Source organism: Patella vulgata, chromosome 9 (assembly GCF_932274485.2).
Source record: "Patella vulgata chromosome 9, xgPatVulg1.2, whole genome shotgun sequence".
NCBI lineage: Eukaryota > Metazoa > Mollusca > Gastropoda > Patellidae > Patella > Patella vulgata.
Window position 1 is genome coordinate 754,883 of NC_065887.2, and position 24,131 is coordinate 779,013.

Below are 24,131 nucleotides of genomic sequence, written 5' to 3' on the forward strand. Positions count from 1 at the left end.
AATCACTGAATAGGTCAGTTCGGGTACATATAGTACTGTTAGCTTGCCTGGGGTGTTTTTTAGAATAAGGTTTAAGTGGGTGGGGTGGGGTATTAGATATACTTGGACAGTTCCTGGAATCCCCCAAAAGACAATATTGGTGTCAGTCATTATGACATATTATGTGATAGAACTGGTTACGTTCTATATATAATTTTAACTCAGAGATGATTGCTACGATAGATACGTTATGAAGCTTTCAAGAAAGGGAAGTGACGAACGCAAAAGGAAAACACGAGTTATCCTTCTATATAACTAACTGAAGTGACAAGTGATAACAGATACAAGGGCCAATTTCTGCTCACTAATAATTCCTTCGAAAACCAAAAGTTGTTATAAAAAAATAATTGACTGTCACTAGATACGGGAAAAATAGAAAAAGTCCATGCATTACCGTATTTATATTGAGCATAGAATGAATAAAAACAAGGAAATGTACGGACTATTTCTATTTTTCTCGTTTTCCCTTATCTAGTGACATTCAATTAATTTTGAATTATCAGGATATCCTCTCACAGCCTCACAATTTCTATTTAATTGGACCAATCGGTGCACGAAATGACTGGACGATAGTACCCTACTTTCAGCAATTGATGGTGGCAGAAAATGTCTGTGACTTAGTTTAAGAAACTTGAATCTTGTAAAATACCTACTTAGCCTATTTGTGGTTGTCACCCATTTGTTTAACCACTTCAATATATTCAACAGAGCACCTTTCATAGAACTAAAATAACCCCTATAGTATTACAAGTTGCCATACTGAGCGAGGCCAATTGACCCTTACATTTGAGTGATGAAGGGTTGGGTGGGGTAGAACAATATATAACAAAATTAAAATATTTTATTAATATATGATACAAACAATTAATATGAACAATTAGATCTAGATAAATTACATACCAATGTAATCCGGGTGAGGGTGCTTTATTTAAGATTGATAGAAAGAGCTGACTATTCTTGCTACAATGGTTCAAAATGCATTTTTAAAAAATGAGTTACGAGTGTTTGAAGTTTTTAATAGATAGTCTCGATTGTCAAGTTGCTACCATAACAAACAAAGTCTAGATTATCCATTTAAACTAAAAGGATGAATTATCAAATGGCGCGATTGTTCTAATCCATTCAATATCACGGCCTTCTGATGAACTAGAGAGTTAGCATGTGAATAAAGGCTTAATAACATTTAAAACTAGATAAACATCTCCAATAGTCAGATGTAGAACTTGTATATTGCTTATTAATTTTACTACGTCTACACCACGAGAAGTGGTTTTAAATGTTCTAGACAGACTAAGTATATCCTACCTTGTACACGACACTTATAGTTATGTACATTGTTCCCCCTGGCCATTGACACACAAGTGTTGAACCAAGCGCAAAAAATTAGGCCACACAGAACAAATAATTCAAGATCTCAGATATCGCCGTATCACAACAAAAACAAAAAGAGTTGTAAATATATTGTCCACGTATTGTTGCCACAAAATGAAATATGCATACCACGTGATGTGTGCGCTCACTAATTACTAAAATTTAGAGGGAACATGTCGATAATATATACCTTACAAAAATTATGTTTGTTGACATTCTGTAGTTGATCCTATTATTGTTTATGAATGTAGGCTAATGTTTATTATATAACTATAACTGTTATTGTTTATTATATGTCTTCACTATCGTTCTACATCAGTTATATTAACAGTAGTTTGTACAGTAAATATCTTGTCATCATCAATAAAACCATTGTTTATATCTTGTAGTTTATCCAAGTCTATACGTAATGCAGCAGGATATATAGAATGACCAGGTTTACATGTACATGTATCTTGTCCAACTAGTGATTTACTCTCATCATTGATATTTAACAGTTTTACTGTATAAATAGCTTTAACAGCTTTAATAGTTTTATCTTCTACTTTCTTCAATTTAAGGCCAATATAAAATGTTGATGTATCCCGTCTAACACGTCTAACACGTTCAACACGTGCAACACATACACACCATGGTAATCCTTGTATTATTACATCATCACTATAGTACCACTCATATTTCTTCACTATCTGGTTCAAACTAAAACTACTGGTAAATGTTGTTGGTGTTTCTACTTCACCCAGTAGTCGTTTTAAACAGTCTACATCAACCTCAACCATAGAATAACATGGATGTCTGACTACAGGTTTCTGTAAATTTGTTGATATGTTGTAATCAGTTTTGGTTTGAACATCTGTTAATCCATGTTTATCTACGGCTGTAATTATAGATCTATGTTGTAATATACGATCAGCATATTCACACCATTCTTTCATTTTAGATGTCATCTTGTCATCATCTTCTACTAGTTTGGTTAGTTTACTGTTTTCATCTTCACGAATTTTATTGATGTCATTTTTAATTGTTCCTCCCATCTTCTTGGCTTTTTCACAAATATCGTCTATTTGTTTCTGAACTTTATCACAAGCTGTCTTACATGAGTTGTTCGTGTCAGCTATTTTGGTCTTCAGAAAGTCAGAATGTTTCTGTAACTGTTTTATCTTCTTTTCTGATTCCGTTTTCAGTTTCATGACAATTTCTCTCATCTCCTGGTCTACTTCATCTAAATCTGCCAATATGTGGCCTGTATGATCCACCATAACACAAACAGAACAACATGGTTTACGACAATCTCGACAATAAACTTCTATTTCTTTCTTCTTGTGTTTTGTACAATACTGTTTATCATCATCATCGTCTTCTAGATAAAAGTTGTTGACAAACTGACTGGCGCCACCTGATGGCACCTCTGTTTCTTGTCTACAGAGAGGACAGTTAAACCTGTTCAAATGAGCATGAGCCTTGATGTAGTCATCTATACATTGTTGACAAAACGTATGATAACATGGCAGTAGCTTGGGTTTAGTAAAGTTGTTTAAACAAATAGAACAGGTATATTTAGAAGCCATATTAAAATCCCAGGAAATCAGAATGATAAATAATTGCCGTTATAAATCCATTTTAGAAAACATCCGTTGATTAACCATGTTAATGTTAATAACTACCGTTATACATCGACACAGAAAACATAATTTGATTAACCATGTTACCAAACATCCAGTTATAATCTGATATATTTTACAAGGTGTTTGAACAACATATAATGTTTGTGTACACCTCACTGGTTAGCGCGAATAAAATGAATAGACAGACCTATTATTCTCCTTAACGCCGTCACATGGGTAAAAATAAAACAGATATTTGAGTAACGTCTTTGTTGAATAAGTATGTCAACTGTAATATATAATGTAAAGACGACTGTGTGTGAAATTTTATACGTATGTATAACATCAACGATAAATAATTCATTATTTATACATTTGGATTATAACGTGGCTTATGATTTTTTTTCATAACCAGAGGCCTTTTATGAAGGGTGTTTCATGACAATTGGCATGCCTGTTCTTTGGCATGCATCGATGTGTTGAAATAGATGTGTATGTTCTTGTATGTTTAAGCGACACAAGACATGTTTGAATTGATTATGGCCGAACCGAAAGCAACACTGATTTAGTATTTCAGTCTACATTAGAACTAATCGACAAGGGACGCACGGGGATAAGTTCTTGTAAATAATTTATTAACAGAACAGTGTTATATTATATAAAGAAAACGAAACAAATAATGTGACAAATAATGCTTCGGAGTCGTCAATATATCCCACTGCCCACTAGTTTGCTTCTTAGCGATTTTACAGAACCATTCTCGACGTAGCCGTTGGTATCGCGTTCTGTTTTTCGTCCGGTGCGTTTTGGTTATGACGGTAGTGTCCGATTGCGTTTTTCACGACCGTTTTATTATTGGTGGCTTGATTGAATTCTAGGAGCTATCTAGAAATTTACCTAATTTCCTTTTCTCTTAGTAGCCACTAGTGCTCGTTACCGAGTGTATGGGTGCGTGTGTAGGTCGGACAGTGATTCACGCATGCGCGACAAAGCCTGTACTGATAATACGATAGGTTATCTTCGGGACTGTTTCTGTGAGGTTTAAGTAGATACATCCGCTGAAAGCCAATGTATCGTAATTAAAAGACAATTTAATAATGTATTTTCTGAACGCAGTGTGCGTGCTTTATGTAAATCCCGTTTTAATACGTTTTGGAAATTAGATATCTTGATACTAAGGCTCTTGAACGCAGTGTGCGTGCTTTATGTAAATCCCGTTTTAATACGTTTTGGAAATTAGATTTCTTGATATTAAGGCTCTTGAATTATTTCAGTTTCCATGTACTGTCTATAATAATTTCTACTGGTAACCAGGTTATTGCCAGAATATCAAATTTACTAATGAAGCATTTACAAACTTTTCGCCCAATTTTTGTTTCGGTTTATTTTAAATATATTGATTGTTTTCATGGTCTAGAGTGAATCAACACCCCCAGTTGATCGGGGCACTTGGGGAATCTCTCCCCCGCCCCCTTTCCTAATCCGGTGTTGGTCAATATTATTTTTTATCATTTGAATAATGTAATTGTATTAATATGCATAAAGGATTGGGCGATATTATAAATGAAATATGGTTTAACGTCCTACTGGGGTAATGAATAGTCAGTCATACGCCATTTTATGAAAAAAAGTTTGTTTAAACAGTTGCGTTTCCACCTACTAAAGGCTGTTTATGTGAAGTTGAACGCCGGGGAGACATTCCTCACGGGGTCAATCACTTTGAATTGCACATGACGTCAGAATTTGTTTATGTGCACGCCATAGAGTGTACGACTGGAACTCGGTTTTTCGTCAAATCAGCTCGTTCCTTTGATAGAGGCCATAAGCATGCCGAGTTTCAAGATGATCTATGAAAAATTGCGGCCACAAAATATTAAAATAAAAGAGTGGGCGTGGCACTGCCCGTTGGAGTGGATATGGGCCAATATCAATAGGTACAATCTGTTATTAAAATAATTGATCATGATTCATACTGAATTGTGGCTTGTAGGCGATACACATAAAAATAATTTCCGTGGTTCCGTCCCTGAGGGTCGGGCATGCACCAAAACCAGTAGGGGTCATCCTTGGGTATAAGGACTAGGTAAGGCAGAGTTTCAAGAAGACCCGTTAAGAATTGCTCATTGAAATAAATAATTATTGTATGATATTATCCAGCAACGTCGATAAATATTCGCTTAACTGAGAGTTTATTTTCATGTGGTGGGTAGCCTGGAGGTCGGGTGTTCGATTCCTGCATTGTCCGATTTTCCGGCGTGGTCACCCCTTGTCAGTGATGCAGGACGGAGGGCCTGACAAGGACAGCGGTCTAGTCGTTCGGATGGGACAGAAAACCGAGGTCCCGACTACACATTGGCGTACACGTAAAAGATCCCTTAACAGTTGGAATTCGATATAAGAGGAGACTCTTATAGCACACTGTATGGCGTATGCCCGTATTCATTAGCCCAGTTCGGAGTAGAACAGTAGGACGTTAAACCCCATTTCATTTCATTTTGTTTACTACAATACTTTCTATTTAGTTTATTTTGAATGGAGCTAGCCACACCTCACTATTATTAAAATGCTAAAAATAATCCTACAGCGTGATTGGTTGAGCCATGTATAAACTATTATGAACAGTGTAACGGGGTTTCCCCTAGGAAAACTATGAATGGAATGACTATGACGTGCGCTTCTAAGAAAGCGTTTTCTATTAATTTCTATCAATAAGCGTGTCACGATCATACCAGTATATAAGCTTATATGGATTTTTATTAGTCATAATCATTATTGAGGAGTCTGGATGTTCGCTGCTTCATTATTTACCGTGATTCATGGGTAAACACACCAAGTAACACTTCTAGTATTGCGACATTTGGTGTCTAGATTAATTCGTTGAGGTCAATTCGTTGTCAAATACACTAAGTAAAGGAGAATCCGTAAATATGTCACGGTCAAGTGGATCGGGTAGTCCCCGTTTATCTAAACTAGCTGTCCCTCATGATGTACTGGAAATTCCTCAACTACCAAACCCCAACATGTCCACCCTGACGATAGGGGGGCATACATACGAGTGCAATGATGCTCAATATTTTAAAAGAATTCGTCTTCTTGGACGCGGGGCGTATGGTGTCGTGGAGGAAGCCGATAATATAGAAAAGGTCCATAGGTCATTTTGTAAGAAAATGTTGGGTGTTAGAACATCAACAAGTAACGTATAGTAGCCTTTGAACTTGGTAGATATCTTCTCAGTATACAGAGGAATATATTAATAATTTAAGTACTGGTTATATATAATTAAAAGTAATAATAGTGTTTTAAGTAATTGTTACTATGATAACTGTTTTATTGTTGTACACATAATGAAAGAAATTGTGTTATTTCACAGCTGAATTGTATGGTGAGAACCGTAGAACCACCTTGTAGGGAATAACTTTTAATCTTTAACACCCTAATACACACTATGTCGGCGGCATGTTTGACCTACATTCACTTAACCTTAATCCAAACTTTAAATCATTCAACGGTTTACAAGAAGGTGCTAAATATTTTCATTTAAACTTTTAACCTCTGTAAATAAATACAAAAAGCAATTCGAAAAATAAACCATAAATAAAGTACCATAGATGGGTGTCATCATAATACAATGCTATATCTCTATTGTTAGTCCAATACAAGGATAAATATCTCTATTTAACGTATGTTAGTTCAATCAGAAACATGTAAGTTACCTGTATGTGAAACAAAACAGATTTTAAACTTTATTTTGAAACTAAATCAGCGTAAGGTATGCGTCTATGGTTGTGGGTGCAATGGATCGGTAAATAGCTATAAACTGATACAGTGCACGTGTAAGGTATTTTTTTTATGGCTGTGTGTGCAATGGGTCGGTAAATAACTATGAACTGTGTAAAGGTACCAGTTACGTGTAATATTAAATACCTATTAACTACAAAGGTATCATTTGTGTTGTGAGAGATAGAAAAATGGGATTAAACGCCAACTCGAAACCAACTAGGTTTTTAAGGGACTTATACATGACTCAATTGATTTCAATAATTCTACCGTTCGTAGAGGTCCTTAGTAGTAGGAGGATGACTCAGAGAAAACCCACGACATTGGACAGGCGACTCAACTCCTCGTTACGCACAAGTGGGGAATCAAAACCACGCCACATGACTTAATGACAAACCTTATGATTTAACGCACACACGTTAAACCACTAAACCATCCCCGAATTGGGATGTAATGGTAAAATTAAGATGATTATGTGACACACAAAAACAAGATAATAACATTTTTGTAATTCAGATAATTTATATAACGATGTAATTTATCGACAGAAAATGATTAGCAGATAATAATTGTGTTATGTAAAATGGGATATTTATAAACCACAGTATTAAAATACTAATAGTTTTTAATTCTTAAAATTGTAGTAATTTCTTATATTATATGTAGGCAATGTTTGATACATGAAATGAAAAGACATCGGGTTGAAGGAATGAAGACCGGCATACACCATACAGTGTGCTATGAGGAACTCTTACATTGAATTCAACTGTCAAAGGTTATTTTATATGCACGCTAATGGATACACCAGACGTCCCATTCCAACGTTTATACGCCGCCACTTGCCAGGCCCTTCGTCCTGCACCACTGGCAAGGGGAAGCTGGTCGCAAGATTCCGAGGAACTTTCTCGGTAAACACAGGGATCGAACACAGAAAATCCATGTTAACAAGCCAACGTCTTACTCACTGAGCCGCTGTGGCTTCATTTGGTATAATACAGCTAACAGGTTGTTTTAGAACAGATTATACCACTTATTTAACAATTTCTAAAATAATTATGATTGTGGTTTTCATCTATTATATTTAGTTTAATACTGGTGGCCTATATGCATTTTGTTGACTTTGATTTAATTGTATCATATATTCTACCTGACTAAAACCTACACACAGGTGTATTAACGTGTTATATACCTGTACGACGTTATCACCTAAAGAGATTTCAAGTTTTATATTAATTATATTTGGAGAATAGATCATAATAACAGGTAATATAAATATCCTGTATGTGATTTACACCTGTTGTTATAAATATACATTGTACATATTATAGTCTTTAGATTAGTATATTGGTGGATATTACAAATTTTACATTAAATAAAATATACCAGGCAACTGTTCGTTTCTTTCATAACCCGTAAATAACGCGCCTCGACCAATCAAAGGGCTTCCCCAACATGATGTCGTTGACCTCAGTTCGTCTTATTTCCGGTCCGTTGAAGATACGAATAGCCAAGTGATCACGCTTCAAGTTTGATTTGTAATTAATAACGCTGTAAAATGACCAATTTAATTACATTGGAAGGTGTATAATGATCAAATAAAGTCTCGTTAGCAATAAAAATGACGGGAAATGTTACAACTTTAATGTATGTATATGTCGTATTACTATATTATATACGTATAACTTGCACTAAATCTCATGATAAACTACGAAAGCCCAGAAGGCTCATTCCAAATTCCAGATTCCAGATTCCAAATTCCAGATTCCAAATTCCAGATTCCAAATTCCAAATTCCAGATTCCAGATTCCAGATTCCAAATTCCAGATTCCAAATTACAAATTCCAGATTCCAGATTCCAAATTCCAAATTTGCTGCTGTAGCAAAAAACAAATGCCAGTCCTAGGATACCGAGTAGCAGAGTAGCTCACTGCAGAGGAACTTTGCCCCAAACTGTTCACATCTCACGAAGCAAACCCGAACTGGAATATTGTTATTATACCCGGGGCGAATCCAGACGAGGGGGGGGGGGTTGGGGGTCGACCCCCCCCCCCCCCTGCTCAGCTACATAATTTTTTTTGTAAATCAACACTTTTTATGAGAAAGGTTTCTCGGTCGTGTGCTTTATCCTTTATCGATAGATTTGGGACAGGATGGGCACTCAAAGCACGAGGTAATGATATAGATATTATGTGATATCACAATTAATGCTTTGCATCCATGAAATTGAATCACAATGTCATTGTATTAATTCATAATAAAATTGAAGTCAAACGAGGTGTTGAATTTCTCTGTTTAAAAAGCTCAATGTGTATTTATATACACCAAAATGACGATAGAGACCAAGCGGGAGGTGGGGGGAGATACATTGTCTCAGGAACATGACCCCCCCCCCTGCAAAAATTCCTTGATCCGCCCCTGTATACTCTAACTGATTAGGGGGTGGGGGTGGGGTGGATGGCCGAATGGTTAGCACGTGCGTGCTGTATCATACGGCCTGTCATTGAGTCAACTGGCGTGGTTTCGAATCCCCGGTTGTACGTGACAAGGAGTAGGGTGGCCTGTCCAACCTCGTGTGTTTTCTCCGGGTCCTTCGGTTTCCACCCACTGCTAAAGACCCCTACGCGCAAGCGATTTATTGAAATAAAATTTAAACCATATGTTAGTTTGTGTCGAGTGGACGATAAACCCCGTTTCGCTCTCTCTCTCTCTAACTGATTAGTCAAAAGCAAAAACCTGATCCGATTGGTCAGATCAGATTTGGAATTTGGAATCTGGAATTTGGAATTTGGAATCTGGAATCTGGAATCTGGAATTTGGAATATGGAATCTGGAATTTGGAATCTGGAATTTGGAATCTAGTAATTTGGAACGGGTATTTATCCGCCCCAGATAGGTAAACTAGAAGTAATTAGTTGTGTAAAATTACAATTTATATAATTTCTAATTTGTTTAATTTTGGGGGGGGGGGGGGCTGCCAATTTGCAATTTATCGGTAAGACATGAATTTGGAATTTAGAATTTGGAATTTGGAATTTGGAATTTGGAATTTAGAATTTCGCATTTGGAATTTGGAATTTAGAATTTGGAATTTGGAATGAGTCTTCTGGGCTTTCGTAATAAACAGATTGCTCATGAACAATTCAATAAACGCTGAAAGATAAGTCATATCATGTTCGTGTAATCTGAAGCATGTGACAAAAAACAATCTGCATAATAATCATTTTTTGATTTTAAAGGCGACATTGTGGCGATATGAGTATTTGGGTAGGATGTATAGTTATAGACGGAGGGGGGGGGTAAAAAAGATTAAACATGTTGTGGTGCTCTAGTTGGTCGATTAGAAAATGAAATGAAATGGGGTTTAACGTCCTACTGTCTGGGATAATGAAGACTGGCATATTTGGGTAGAATGTATAGTTATAGACGGAGGGGGGGGGGTAAAAAAGATTAAACATGTTGTGGTGCTCTAGTTGGTCGATTAGAAAATGAAATGAAATGGGGTTTAACGTCCTACTGTCTGGGATAATGAAGACTGGCATACGCCATGCACCACTGACAAGGAGGGAACCACGCCTGAAGTTTCTCGGTCAACACAGGGATCGAATACAAGACGTCCAGGTTAACGAGCCAACGTCTTACTCACTGACTCACCGTGGCTCCTTTTGGTATATGCTAACAGGATGTTTTAGAACTCATGCCACGTATTTAACAATTTCTAAAATGATTCTGATTCTGTTTTTTTCATAATTTAATCAATCAAATACAAAATCTATTTAGTCTAAAACTGGTGGCCAATATGTATTTTGTGTAAAATCAAATTATTTTTATTCTATATTTTACCTGAGAAAAACTACACACAAGTAAATTGAAATATTATATACTTAGTAGATATGGTCACCTGTACTACGTTATCATCTTGTGTTGTGTATATAGTCGATTATGACAACCTATTTAAAGATCCGTTTCGTGAAAGGGCGATATAATCCTTTGACGACGGTGTAATCGTACCTTTATATGGAAGAATAACGTTGCCATTATTATTTCAGTGTTCACGGTCCAAAATGCAAATGTCTATATTTCCAAATACTTATTTTAGTTGTACAATTTGCAATTTTCATTGCTCCACTTGATGTGTCGCTTGAAAGATATTGTTTTTTAAACCCAGGTAAGATAAACATAATGATAGTTGTTCTAAATAAATATAAATATATGGTCATATCATATTACACCACGTTAGTCTAATATGAAGTTATAAACATAAAATCTGCACGTCATTATTTGATTTTAAAAGTGGGTTGAGTAGAAGGACTGGTAGGGTTTATTTAAAGTGGAGATAGGGTATATTCCCTTTCAGCTTTTAGGTGGTGATTCGAGTATACGTATTGAACAAATCTGAATGCTATATTAACTGATGGTTAAGATAAAATTTCACATTTGTATTATAATAGAATAAGGCATATGGAGATGCGGTATCGATCACTACAGGGTAGAACCACAGGGTAAAATATTTTCCAGGCCGACACCCAGTAACTTAAACATAAAGCAAGCAGATGCAAACTTCGCCGTCACTTGAGCCAAGTTTTTAGAAACGGTGGTAAGATCATGTGTAATGAAATGTGGTAAAATCATGTGTAATGAAATGTGGTATTATAGAAATATTTTAGTTGAAGTAGTCATAGTAGCTTTAATTACCTGGGTATAGTTTTCAACTAAAACGGTAAATTATCTGTTACCCGGAAAACTATAGCTCTACAGGGACAGAAATCTTGCTTTAGTTTAATGCAAACCTTCAAAGACAACCATTTTAATATACAAACCAGTTTAGCATTATTTGACACATACGTGATCCCCGTTCTAAATTATGCATCAGAGGTCTGGGGGTGTCAGGAAGCCGATAATATAGAAAAGGTCCATAGGTCATTTTGTAAGAAAATGTTGGGTGTTAGAACATCAACAAGTAACGTATTGGTAGCCTTTGAACTTGGTAGATATCCTCTCAGTATACAGAGGAATATATTAATAATTTAAGTACTGGTTAAATATAATTAAAAGTAATAATAGTGTTTGAAGTAATTGTTACTATGATAACTGTTTTATTGTTGTACACATAATGAAAGAAATTGTGTTATTTCACAGCTGAATTGTATGGTAAGAACCGTAGAACCACCTTGTAGGGAATATAACGTTTAATCTTTAACACCCTAATACACACTATGTCGGCGGCATGTTTGACCTACATTCACTTAACCTTAATCCAAACTTTAAATCTTTCAACGGTTTACAAGAAGGTGCTAAATATTTCCATTTAAACTTTTAACCTCTGTAAATAAATACAAAAAGCAATTCGAAAAATAAACCATAAATAAAGGAACCATCTCGTTTCTAGAGTTTTACGTCCACTTCCAACTAGGGGCATGGAACCATCTCAGTGAATAAAGCTATTAATATGCCGTTAACCCGTGACGCGAACCGAATTGTGTTTTATAGTATATTAGAGGAATAAAACATATAACGTTGCTGATTGGGGCCATTATTAATTAAGAACGCTGTGTGTGTGAAATAATTTTACTTGGCGTACGCTTCGACCTAACTGATATCGCAGACAAGAAATTAGCGTTTTTTAAATTGAACACTATAGCATTGACTATGTTTCCTTTGAAACCCCATAACATTGCACAAAATGTCATTATTGGAGCAAGGCTATATCTACGTGCAGCGATGAATTTGTTGACTCATACCAATTGTCAATTAAATGTAAAATAGAGCACACCTCATACATTAAACTTTAATTAAAACGTTTAATTATAAAGACATATGGACATTAATAATGCAATACTAATTTGTGGTATGGCTTGTATTCTTGTCTTGTCTATTTCTTTCTTTGAACATTTTATAATATTATATTATAGTTTGGACTGGTTTTATTTTCGTATTCAAAAAAAGCAATCTTAATTTTCACAAATTCCTAATGCATGTATCAAACAGTATAGTCAATGCTATAATCAGGGTTTTTTTCTACAGTAAATTTAGAACATAAACTGGCGTATTGGCAAGATGAAATGTTATGCTTTTTTGAATAATAATAATGGATTATTTGTTGTGTTTGGTGGTTCGTTTTTTGCATAATATCAAAAATATACAGTCAAAATGGGTAATAAATAATGTAATTTTTTGTCATGGTTGATTGATTAGAATCCTTGATATCGTTGACCTATATAGGTGTTAGTAACAACTGCCGTGTTGTGATACCTGATTGGGGCCATAAATTAATCAAGAACGCTGTGTGTGTGTGAAATAGTTTTACTTGAACTACGCGTCCACCTAACTGATATCGCAGACAAGAAATTAGTGTTTATCTAATCTAACATATGCAAAAGAAGAACCACCAAACACAACAAATAATCCATTATTATTATTCAAAAAAGCAGAACATTTCATCTTTCCAGTACGCCAGTTTATTTTTTATATTTACTTTAGAAAAATAACTTGACTATAGCATTGACTGTGTTTCCTTTGAAACCCCATAACATTGCACAAATTATCATGATTGGAGCAAAGTTATATAAACGCGCAGCGATGAATTTGTCGGATCATACCAATTGTCAATATAAATGTATATTATGTATAATAAGATTACAAACAGAATATAAGTGTTAACTAACAACAGAACCAAAACGGGGTCGATACTCGACTGCTTAGTTTATATGCATTACTCTAAAATCTTGAGCGGGCCGGGTGGGGATCCAATATAATTGTAAGATCCGTAATGAATTTAGAATAAACTATGTTGAAATCCTAGTTCACAGGTGTAATAAAAATCTTATTTGACGTTGATAGTTATTTACTGTTAAATATTTTCGTTAGTTTATTTGTCGGATCTGGTGTCTCCATATAGCAAGACGCGAATGTCTTGTATATCGGGTGGGAGAGTTTTGATAATTGTTTGCTGTTCATTAAAGATAATTTGGACAATGTTATGGCAGCAACAACATGATTCATCTTTGTGAAAATTAGGATTTCTTTTATTTTATGCGAAAATAAAAACAGTCCAAGCTATATTATAATCAGAGAAATGTTAAAACAAAGAAATAGACAAAACAAGAATACAGTCCATAACATAAATTATTATCGTCCATGTCTTCATAATTAAACGTTTTAATTAAATTTTAATGTATGAATTGTGTGCTTTGTTTTCCATTTAATTGACAATTGGTATGAGTCGACAAATTCATCTCTCGCTGCACGTATATATAGCCTTACTCCAATAGTGATATTTTGTGCAATGTTATGGGGTTTCAAAAGAAATATAGCCAATGCTGTAGTCAAGTTATTTTTCTACAGTAAATGTAAAAAATGAACTGACGTATTGGAAATATGAAATTTTATGCTTTTGTGAATAATAAGAATATATTACTTGTTGTTTGGTGTTTCTTCTTTTGCATATGTTAGATTAGATAAACACTAATTTCTTGTCTGCGATATCAGTTAGGTAGACGCGTACGTTATATTTAATTGAAAGAAACCAAACGATGAATAAGCAAAGAACCAATCGGACACCATTCTCTGAATTTAAATGACCTTTGATTGTATGCATCGAAGCCGAAGGGCAACCGGTTAGTGCCGAAATGTAAATCAACAATCATCACAGTATTCTGTCTTGTGGATTCAGCCAAGGTTATAAGTTCCATAAATTTATAATCACCGAATGAAGGTTGTGATTTAAACTTTACGATGTAACCCGGTGGGAAGATGTTATATCTATCTTTTGTTTATCTTTTTTTATTTAACCAATATTTTATTCACGGGATAACAAAACAAGCCAATGGCTTATATAAATCAGATTCCCAAAAGCGATATACATAAACGATATACCATTTATTCAGATCGATATACATGTATGTAGAGTATTAAAGTACATATATAATAAGATTACAGAAGGAATATAATCAAGTGTTAACTAACAGAACCAAAAAATAGTCGGTACTTTGACTGCTTAGTTTATATGCATTGCTCTAAATTCATGGGTGGGATGGATGGGGGTCCACTAAAATCATAAGATCCGTAATGAATTTAGAATAAACTATATTGAAATACTAGTTCACTGATGAAGTTGATAGTTATTGTTAAATGTCAAAGCGCTCGGTTAGATTAATTAAACAATAAACAGCACATACAATATTTTCGTTAGTTTATTTGTCGGATCTGGTGTCTCCATATAGCAAGACGCGAATGTCTTGTATATCGGGTGGGAGAGTTTTGATAATTGTTTGTCGTTCATTAAAGATAATTTGGACAGTGTTTTGTATTGTGTGTGAATTCTGTGATCTATTCAATGGTGGTCTCAATGCTATAGTCAGGTTATTTTTCTACAGTAAATATAGAAAATAAACTGGCGTATTGGAAATATGAAATGTTATGCTTTCTTGAATAATAATAATGGATTTTTTGTTATGTGTGATGGTTCTTCTTTTGTTAGATTAGATAAACACGAATTTCTTGTCTGCATATCAGTTAGGTGGAGGCGTACGTTATATTTATTTGAAAGAAACCAAACGATTAATAAGCAAAGAACGAGGCAAAAACTAGGCAAAAATTTTAACACATTTTAGCTTCGTTTGGACAGAAATGCCGAACGAGGCATTCTAAGGTTTATAGTGTAAACTTAGAGTTTTCAACTATAATTGACTATTAAGGTTTATAGTGTAAACTTAGAGTTTTCAACTATAATTGACTATTAAGGTTTATAGTGTAAACTTAGAGTTTTCAACTATAATTGACTATTAAGGTTTATAGTGTAAACTTAGAGTTTTCAACTATAATTGACTATTAAGGTTTATAGTGTAAACTTAGAGTTTTCAACTATAATTGACTATTAAGGACTTAAAATGTTGGTTGAACTAGCTTAGTGTCTGTTCTCTAGCGGTGTTACTTGTAGACAGACAGTGTAAGTTTAATATGACCCAACAACCAGCACACTCTACACAGATCCACAGGCTATCCGACTGCTGCTACTCTTTTATGGGAGTGTTCCGGCTATCCGACTGCTGCTACTCGTTTAAGGAAGTGTTAGTTCCTGATCCCTTTCCCCACCTCTCGATTCACTGAAGTCTTGGCTCCATTTTCCATGTACACATGTTTGCATTGTTTCTACATGTGTTTTCGCCAGTGAAGCCAGTCCGGGTTAAGCCTTATGTCTCTTGTTAGCTTAGTGGAACAAATGTAATGGGTCTGTTTCCATGTGATTACGTGTATATAGAAAATGGACCATAAACAATATGTGAGACTTGTGTACCATTAAAAAAATAAAATTGTGCATTTACAGTCTGGGAACACCTGATAACACCTGGTTAACAGCCGAGAATATTCACGACTTTGCAGCTTGTACCAAGATACAGGGAACACTCAGAATTTTTACTGCTAGTTTTCAAGGGTAAGTAACGAAGGCTGGTGGTCAACGCCAATGTGTACACTGGACTTCTGTTTTTAGTATGAATGACTACCTATTTGTTTTCCCTTGCCAGGCCTCTGTCATCAGGGCCATAAATGTGTGGGGGCAGGGGGAGGAGGTGTCCACAAACAAAATGTAAACATCTCCCCAATGCTTTCCACCAGATTTGAAAAGAATCTGTAAAAATGTGGCCTAGCTCTATCATGCTAACAAGGCTTCAGCAAAAAAGGGGGCAGAACTCTAAAAATTATTGATTCGACATTGACGACAATAACTAGGAGTCCTAATTTGATCATAAACAAGCTTCCGTAAAGTTTGAGAAAAATCTGATGAAAACTCTGGTCTATATCGTACTGACAAGGATTACAAGCAGTGTGGATACGTTTCAGCAAACAAGGGGCATAACTCTATTAATCCTATTTTGATGAAATGAAATAAGGATCTTCATCTCATCATAATAACAGCTTCCTAAAATAGGATTAAAACTGTAGCCTTTATTACGCTGACAAGTATTACAGGCAGTATGGACAGGTTTCTGAAAAAAAGGGGCATAACTCTTAAAAATCAATGGCACTCAATGTACGTATAAGCACCATCGTTTTATCCTCCTGGCTTGTTGGCTTTTAGATTCATTGAACAGGAAACCAGTTAACGCTGCTGGTGATCAACTGATTGTGGCCGGTATCTGAATTTCTCGGATTTCATTTACAGCTTTAAATAGTTTGCAATTGTGATTATCCTGGTCCCGGACTCTTAAATAATCTATTTTTAATAAATATGTTTTGGTGTTTTAATTTCAGAGATCCCCATTTGAAGATACCTCCCATTCACCCATCCAATCTTTCCGTGTTTGAAGATGTGGAGGAGATATCGGGCAACTTAATTATCCAATCAAATCACACAGAATTCCGGAATCTCTCATATTTTAAGAGTCTGAAATATATTTCTGGTCGGGAACCGAATGGGTGAGTAAAGTATTGAATATATTTTCATATAATAATGTGGATTCATTGAGGTTAACTGATCCCATTTCATACAAGGGGTTAACTGATCCCATTTCATATAATTGACAGAAATAATAAAAGGTTGTATACGTTGGCATGCATGTAAAGAACCCTTGACAGATTTCGAAATAAGAGTAGGTTGTAGCGCCGTTGTCCGAGCAAGATTTCCCTCAAAGCACACACTGCATAGTGCACGCCTGTCTTCATTAGCCGAGTTGGAGCAGAACATTAAACCCCATTTCATTTCTTTTTTTCAAACAGTGCCCTAGCTCTTAATATTATGATGACACATTTGGAATCGTTGGAATTGGTGAAGTTGAAGGAGATACGTCAAGGTGGCATCCTGATAGCGGGCAACAGTAATCTGTGTTACGTAGGTAGTATGAACTGGAGGTTACTCATATTAAACGACGATCAACGACTCAACATTCAGTCCAATGCTAAACCTGAAGATTGTGGTGAGTTGGTACCATAGAAACCACAGCTAGCTTCTGTTTCAGTTATTTTATATCGGTCAATACTGTGAACATGACTAGATGGAAAACTTATATGTCAGTACAGTAAATGTAAACACCATGATATTAGAATTTCAAGTACCCTTAAAAAATAATAAATGTAGTTTAATTTTTAGATGAACAACATGGAAAAATATGCAAAAAATCGCTATTTTATTTGGGGAAATGTTTTTCTGACTGACCGAATGGTCATGCAAATGACCAGCTAGAAAACCAACGCGTCAGTCAATTTATAGTATGAGGTTATCAAGGCTGTTGTTTGAGTTATATGTACCATATATAAGTTAAAGATAAAGAGCTGGTAGTTCTCACTATAATAGTTAAAAACTAGATAATGTAAAGGGAATTTGCTGAAAATTTCAGTCAAATTGATCCACCCTGAACAGAATATTTGGCAATTGAATTTTAGGCCTAGTCTCGATCAACATTACTAATAAACATAGTCTTGATTATCCATTTTTTAATTTAATCAGAAGCAGCAGACTGGGTTATAATTCAGTCAATATCACAGGCTAGCGATGCCATTGAGAGTTGATTATAGTCTGGATGAGTTAATTAATGTCCAATTAATGATTTAGATAACATTTCAGGCCTAAAGAAAGACCTGCAATAGGCAGATTTAACTCTTGCATAATGTATGTTTAATGTAGCAGTGATCTCAATATTAGTCAAAGCATACTTGTACCTGTCAATCTATTGAACCTTCCCAACTTTCACTCACTCTGAGATCACCGCACGATGCAATACGAAGCGATGTGAATAAGGTCATTCTGCCCACTCGACTTTTAATTTTAAATCTCTGTTACCCGTAATTACTGTCGTTGTTATTGTAGTTCGTGACGGTCACGTATGTGATGATGAATGTTCCCTGGATGGTTGCTGGGGAAAGGGAAAAGACAAATGCCTCAAATGTCGAAATTATCGTGTTGAAGAAGAAAATATGTGTATTAAATCCTGTTCTCATATAAATCTTCATTACCATGCTGGAAATAAGAGATGTAAACCTTGTCATGCTCAATGTAAAAACAACTGTACTGGACCAGTAAGTATTTTACAATAAGGAACCAACGGTCAGTTGTGAAGGGACCATTGGTCATCTAGTAACCAACAGTCGCAAAGGGTCAGACGGTCGTAAAGGGATCATCGGTCATAAAGGGACCATTGGTCATAAAGGTACCATTAGTCGTAAAGGTACCATTAGTACCATCAGTTGTCAAGGGAAATCATATTCAAAGTCTTTAACTACAAAAAGATAAATACATTCTATAGACACCTGAATTCTGTGACAAAGTGACTGTTTTCTGTAACAAAGTGACTGTTTACAATTTAATAACAAAGTGACAGTCTTCTATAGCAAATTAAACTGTCATCCTTGGCAAGTTTTCCATGAGAAAGTGGCTGTTTACATAGTGACTGTTTTCTACAGCAATGTTACTGTTTTCAATAGCAAATTGACTGTCTTCCATTGCAGTGTTACTGTTTTCAATAGCTAAGTGACAGTCTTCCATTGCAGTGTTACTGTTTTCAATAGTAAATTGACTGTTTTCAATAGCAAATTGACAGTCTTCCATTGCAAAGTGACTATCTTCCATTGCAAAGTGTCATTCCTCCACTGTTTTCCATGAGAAAGTGACTGTCTTCATTTAGAAAGTGACTGTTTTCATTTAGAAAGTGACTGTTTCATTTAGAAAGTGACTGTTTTCCATGAGAAATTGACTGTTGTCCATGAGAAAGTGACTGTTTGCCATGAGAAATGATCGTTTCCATAGGAAAAGGTGACTTTTTTCCTTGAGAAAGTGACTGTTTTCCATGAGAATGTGACTGTTTTCCATGAGAATGTGACTGTTTTCAATATATAGCAAGCAGTGCCGGACTGGGTCCACCTGTCCACCTGTCCGTGACAGGTGGGCCTAAGCTCATAAAAAAAAGTGGGCCTAAGCCTATAAAGAAAAAAGAGAAAGGAAAAAATAAGAAAAGAGAAAGAAAAGAGAGGGGGAGGAAAGAAGGAAGGAAGGAGAAGACAGGACACTCCCCCTCCTTCTTTCCTAATGATAGTGCTCTTAGGTCATTCTGTTATCTAATTGTATCAGAAAATTAAACATTTGCCTTCTTCTGCTTTGGTCTGAAATGCTTGGAAAATGTGTTTGCGGTTGTCAATTTTCTAAATTTTCCTTGGGGGAGACCCCTCCCCCCCCCCAGACGCTCGTGACGCCTTTGGCGCGTACTTGTGTGTGCCTTGGTCAATGACCTGACAGGTGGGCCTTCGGCCCACCAGTCCTGCGCTGATAGCAAGTGACTTTTCAATAGCAGTGTTACTGTTTTTTTTTTATAGCCAAGTGAAAGTCTTCCATTGCAGAGAGTGGCTGTCTTCCATTGACAAAGTGACTGTTGTCCATAACAAAGTGACAGTCTTTCATTAACAAAGTGACTTTTGTTCATAGCAAAATGCCTGTTGTCCATTGACAGAGTGACTGTTGTCCATAACAAAATGGTATCATATATTCGAGAGAGATTGATGTTGTATATTTCAGGAACCGAATCAATGAGACAGTTGTAAGAATGTTACCATTCTAGATAACAACAATGTCACCATCTGTCTAGCAGAGTGTCTAAGTATCATGTACCCAGATGAAAATAATATCTGTAGAAAATGTCATAAAAACTGTGCTGATGGGTGAGTAGCCATCTTCTTTGTAAGCGTAAAATACAGAGCCTTAAAGCATCTTCAAGTTTATAACGTCATTGATGGTGTTATATAGACTGTAGCTAATCCTTTAAGCCATGGGGGGATTTGCAGTAGCTCAGTGGGTAAGACATTATCTCGCTAACCTGGAGATCGCAGGTTCAATCCCTGTGTTGGCCGAGAAAGTTCATCTGGATTTTACAGCGTGGGTTTCCCCTTGTCTGTGGTGCACGACGGAGGGTCTGACATAGATAGCTGTCTAGTCGTCGGATGGGACGAAAAACCAAGGTCCTATGTAAGTATTAGGCAAAATTTTCCTCATAGCACACTGTATGGCGTATGCCTGTCTTTATTAGCCCAGTCGGAGCAGAACAGTAGGACGTTAAACCCCATTTCATTTGCTGGTCTACATTAACTGAAACCAGGGGCCGTATTTATAAAAATTCTTAGAGTTTTCATAACTTTTACTCTAAGACTTCCTAAAACAACATTTAGTTAAAAGTTACTCTTTAGAAATATTTATAAAGGGTCTTAGAGTTACTTTTAACTAAATGTAAGACTTGGGTCCTAACCAAACTCTTAGCGATGTAACCATGGGATATCTGGGGATTCCCTGAAGTTATTTATAGCTCAGTGTTGATGTCATGCAATCACTCTACTCACTGTAGGTTGACTGACGCCGAAATCGTCACCACTACACAGTTGCATTTTACCAGTAGCTAGGAAACGAAGCGTAATGGCGATCTTCATCTCAGCGTCGATTGAGAAATTTCGTTTCGTAGGACTCGTAAGTAGATGCCGAACTAAATCTGTCACAAAAAGAATCCCACCCATGTCCATTCGATATCTCCTTATCAACTCGTCATTGTTGTACTCCACTAAGAAATCTCTTCTTGTTTTAAACTCTCTTAGGCGGCGTACACGGACGGCCATGTTAACCAAGATAAGAGTACTTTTAACAAGTTAGGAGTGCTACAGGAGGACTCCTAAATATGTGTCATAGTTAGGAGTAATTCTTAAAGTAAAATGTTTTATAAATAGGTCTTAGGAAAATCTACAAAGTTAGGAGTAATTTTTGACAGTTAAGAGTTGGTTCCAACTCTTAGAATTTTTATAAATACCGCCCCAGTTCCCTGATTATATTTATGTTACATTTCGGTTAATCCAGGTGTTAAAGGCTTCATTCGGGTTCACACTTATATTTATACGTTACTTAAATCTATGTGTTTCAGATGTACAGGAAATTCTGATATTGTGGGTCCAGGGGGATGTAACTCTTGTGAAGTCGGTTTTCGAAAGTCTCATTTTACAGAAACTATAAGATGTTTACCAACCGATACTAATTCCTGCCCCGACAGTCATCATCTAACTCCCGTTAAAATAGACAATAAAAATCTACTAGGTGGAAAAAGGGTAAGATTGTGTTTCTGTCATTTAGGGATTGTGGTGTTAGAGGTATAATGTCCTAGGTTTTGGTCATTTAGGGACTGTGGTGTTAAAGGGATAATGTCCTAGGTTTTGGGAGCTCAGTGTGTGTAAGGTGTTGACTCGCTACATTGCAAGTTCCGTTTTCGATCCCTGTGTTGACCAAGAAAAATTATCAGGATTTTCTGGTCAGGGTCCCCAAAGTCATGCAGGATGCTGCAATCCATAGTTGTTTGGATGGGAGTAAAAACCGAGGTTCCATGTACATATCGGCGTGCAGGTAAATTAGCATGCTCTAAGGTGTATACTTGTTTTCATTAGCCCAGTCGGTGCAGAACAGTAGGACATTAAACACTATTTTATCTGTCGAAAATAACATATATTGCAAATTGTTTTTTATTTAAAAAAGATTATATATATTCCAAATTGTTTTTTATTTGCATAAATACTATATTTCAAATTATTAATTCTATTTTAGATGTGTGAACCTTGTCATCGACTGTGTCAGACATGTTACGGGGCCAGTAATATGAATTGTAATAAATGTAAATTTTTCAAGGCCGATTCGTGTGTAGAATTCTGTCCAACTATGACATTCGGTAATAAAGCGACACAGAAGTGTGAACCATGTTTTGACGAGTGTCGAAGTGGATGTCGAGGATCAGAAAGTACAGATTGCTTGGCATGTAAAAACTTCAAAATCTACATCGGTGAGGATGATAAGAGGGTAAGTGCTTGAATTTATCTTGTAGATGGTGGTAGAATTTATCTGGAAGGGTGCAGGTTGGGAAGATGGCGATGATATGATGGTGGGGGGGGTAGATATTAGATTTTATTTGGGCGTGTGATGGTAGGGAAGATGGCGATAACCAAGATGTTAGTGGTAGAATTTATCTGGGAGGGTGCAGGTTGGGAAGATGGCGATGATACATTGGGGGTAAATGGTAGATTTTATTTGGGCGTGTGACGGTAGGGAAGATGGCGATAATCAAGATGTTAGTGGTAGAATTTATTTGTAGGAGTAGGGAAGTTGGCAATGATACAATGATAGTAAGTTGTAGAACTTATACGGTACTATTCAACGTTTTGAAAGGGGTGAGAGTAGGGAAGTTGGCAGTGAGGGTAAGTGGTATTATTCAATGTTTTGAAAGGGTGAGGATAGGAAAGTTGGTAATGAGGGTAAGTGGTACTATTCAATGTTTTGAAAGGGTGAGGATAGGGAAGTTGTTAGTGAGGGTAAGTGGTACTATTCAATGTTTTGAAAGGGTGAGGATAGGGAAGTTGGTAATGAGGGAAAGTGGTACTATTCAACGTTTTGAAAGGGTGAGGGTAGGGAATGATAAAATGGGCAGTTGTTAAGCAAGTGGGAGGCCTCTGTCTGGGATATATGTACCCGATTTCATTCATCCTGGCCGTTTGAATTTAGTAAATATATTTTATAAATTTGTAGTTTAACTGCACGGATGAATGTCCACAACATCTACCATATTCAGTGTTGGATAACAACACAAATAGTGAAACAGCATCTAGAACAGTTTGTGCTGATAATACCCATCCAGAAGTCATCGCTTTATTATCACGTAACACTGAGTAAGTACTGTATATGTATTTAGTGTTTGTGTCTTCCATATATCGAGGAGGGGTGGATGGCTGAATGGTTAGTGCGTGCTTGTTGTATCATAAGGTCTGGCATTGAGTCAACTGTTGTGGTTTCCATTCCCCGGTTGTACGTGACAAGGAGTAGGGTCGCCTGTCCAACCTCATATATTTTCTCTGGGTCTTTCTGTTTCCTCCCACTGTTAAAGACCCCTACTTGGAAAGGAATTATTGAAATTAAATTGAACCATATGTTAGTCCCGAAGTGACCTAGTTTGTGTTAGCTCCATTTCTCTCTTTCTCCAATATTGATAGAACTGCTCAATCTGACATTTCTATTACAAGATGTTATTTTTCATTTTCATATTTGAACATTTCTAATAGGAATACTGAGCACAGTGGGTAAGACGCTGGAGGTCGCGGTTTCGCTCCTGGTGTTGGCTGAGAAAGTTCATTGAGATTTTCCGACATGGTTTCCCCTTGTCCATGGTTCAGGGCGGAGGGTCTGATAAGGATAGCTGTATAGTTGTTCAGATGGGACAAAAAACTGAGGCTCTGTGTACACATTGGCATTCATGTAAAAGTTCCCTTGGCATTTTGAATGCGATACAAGAGTAAGCCATAACACCGCTGTTTGGGCCAAGTGTCTCTTATAGCATACTGTATGGC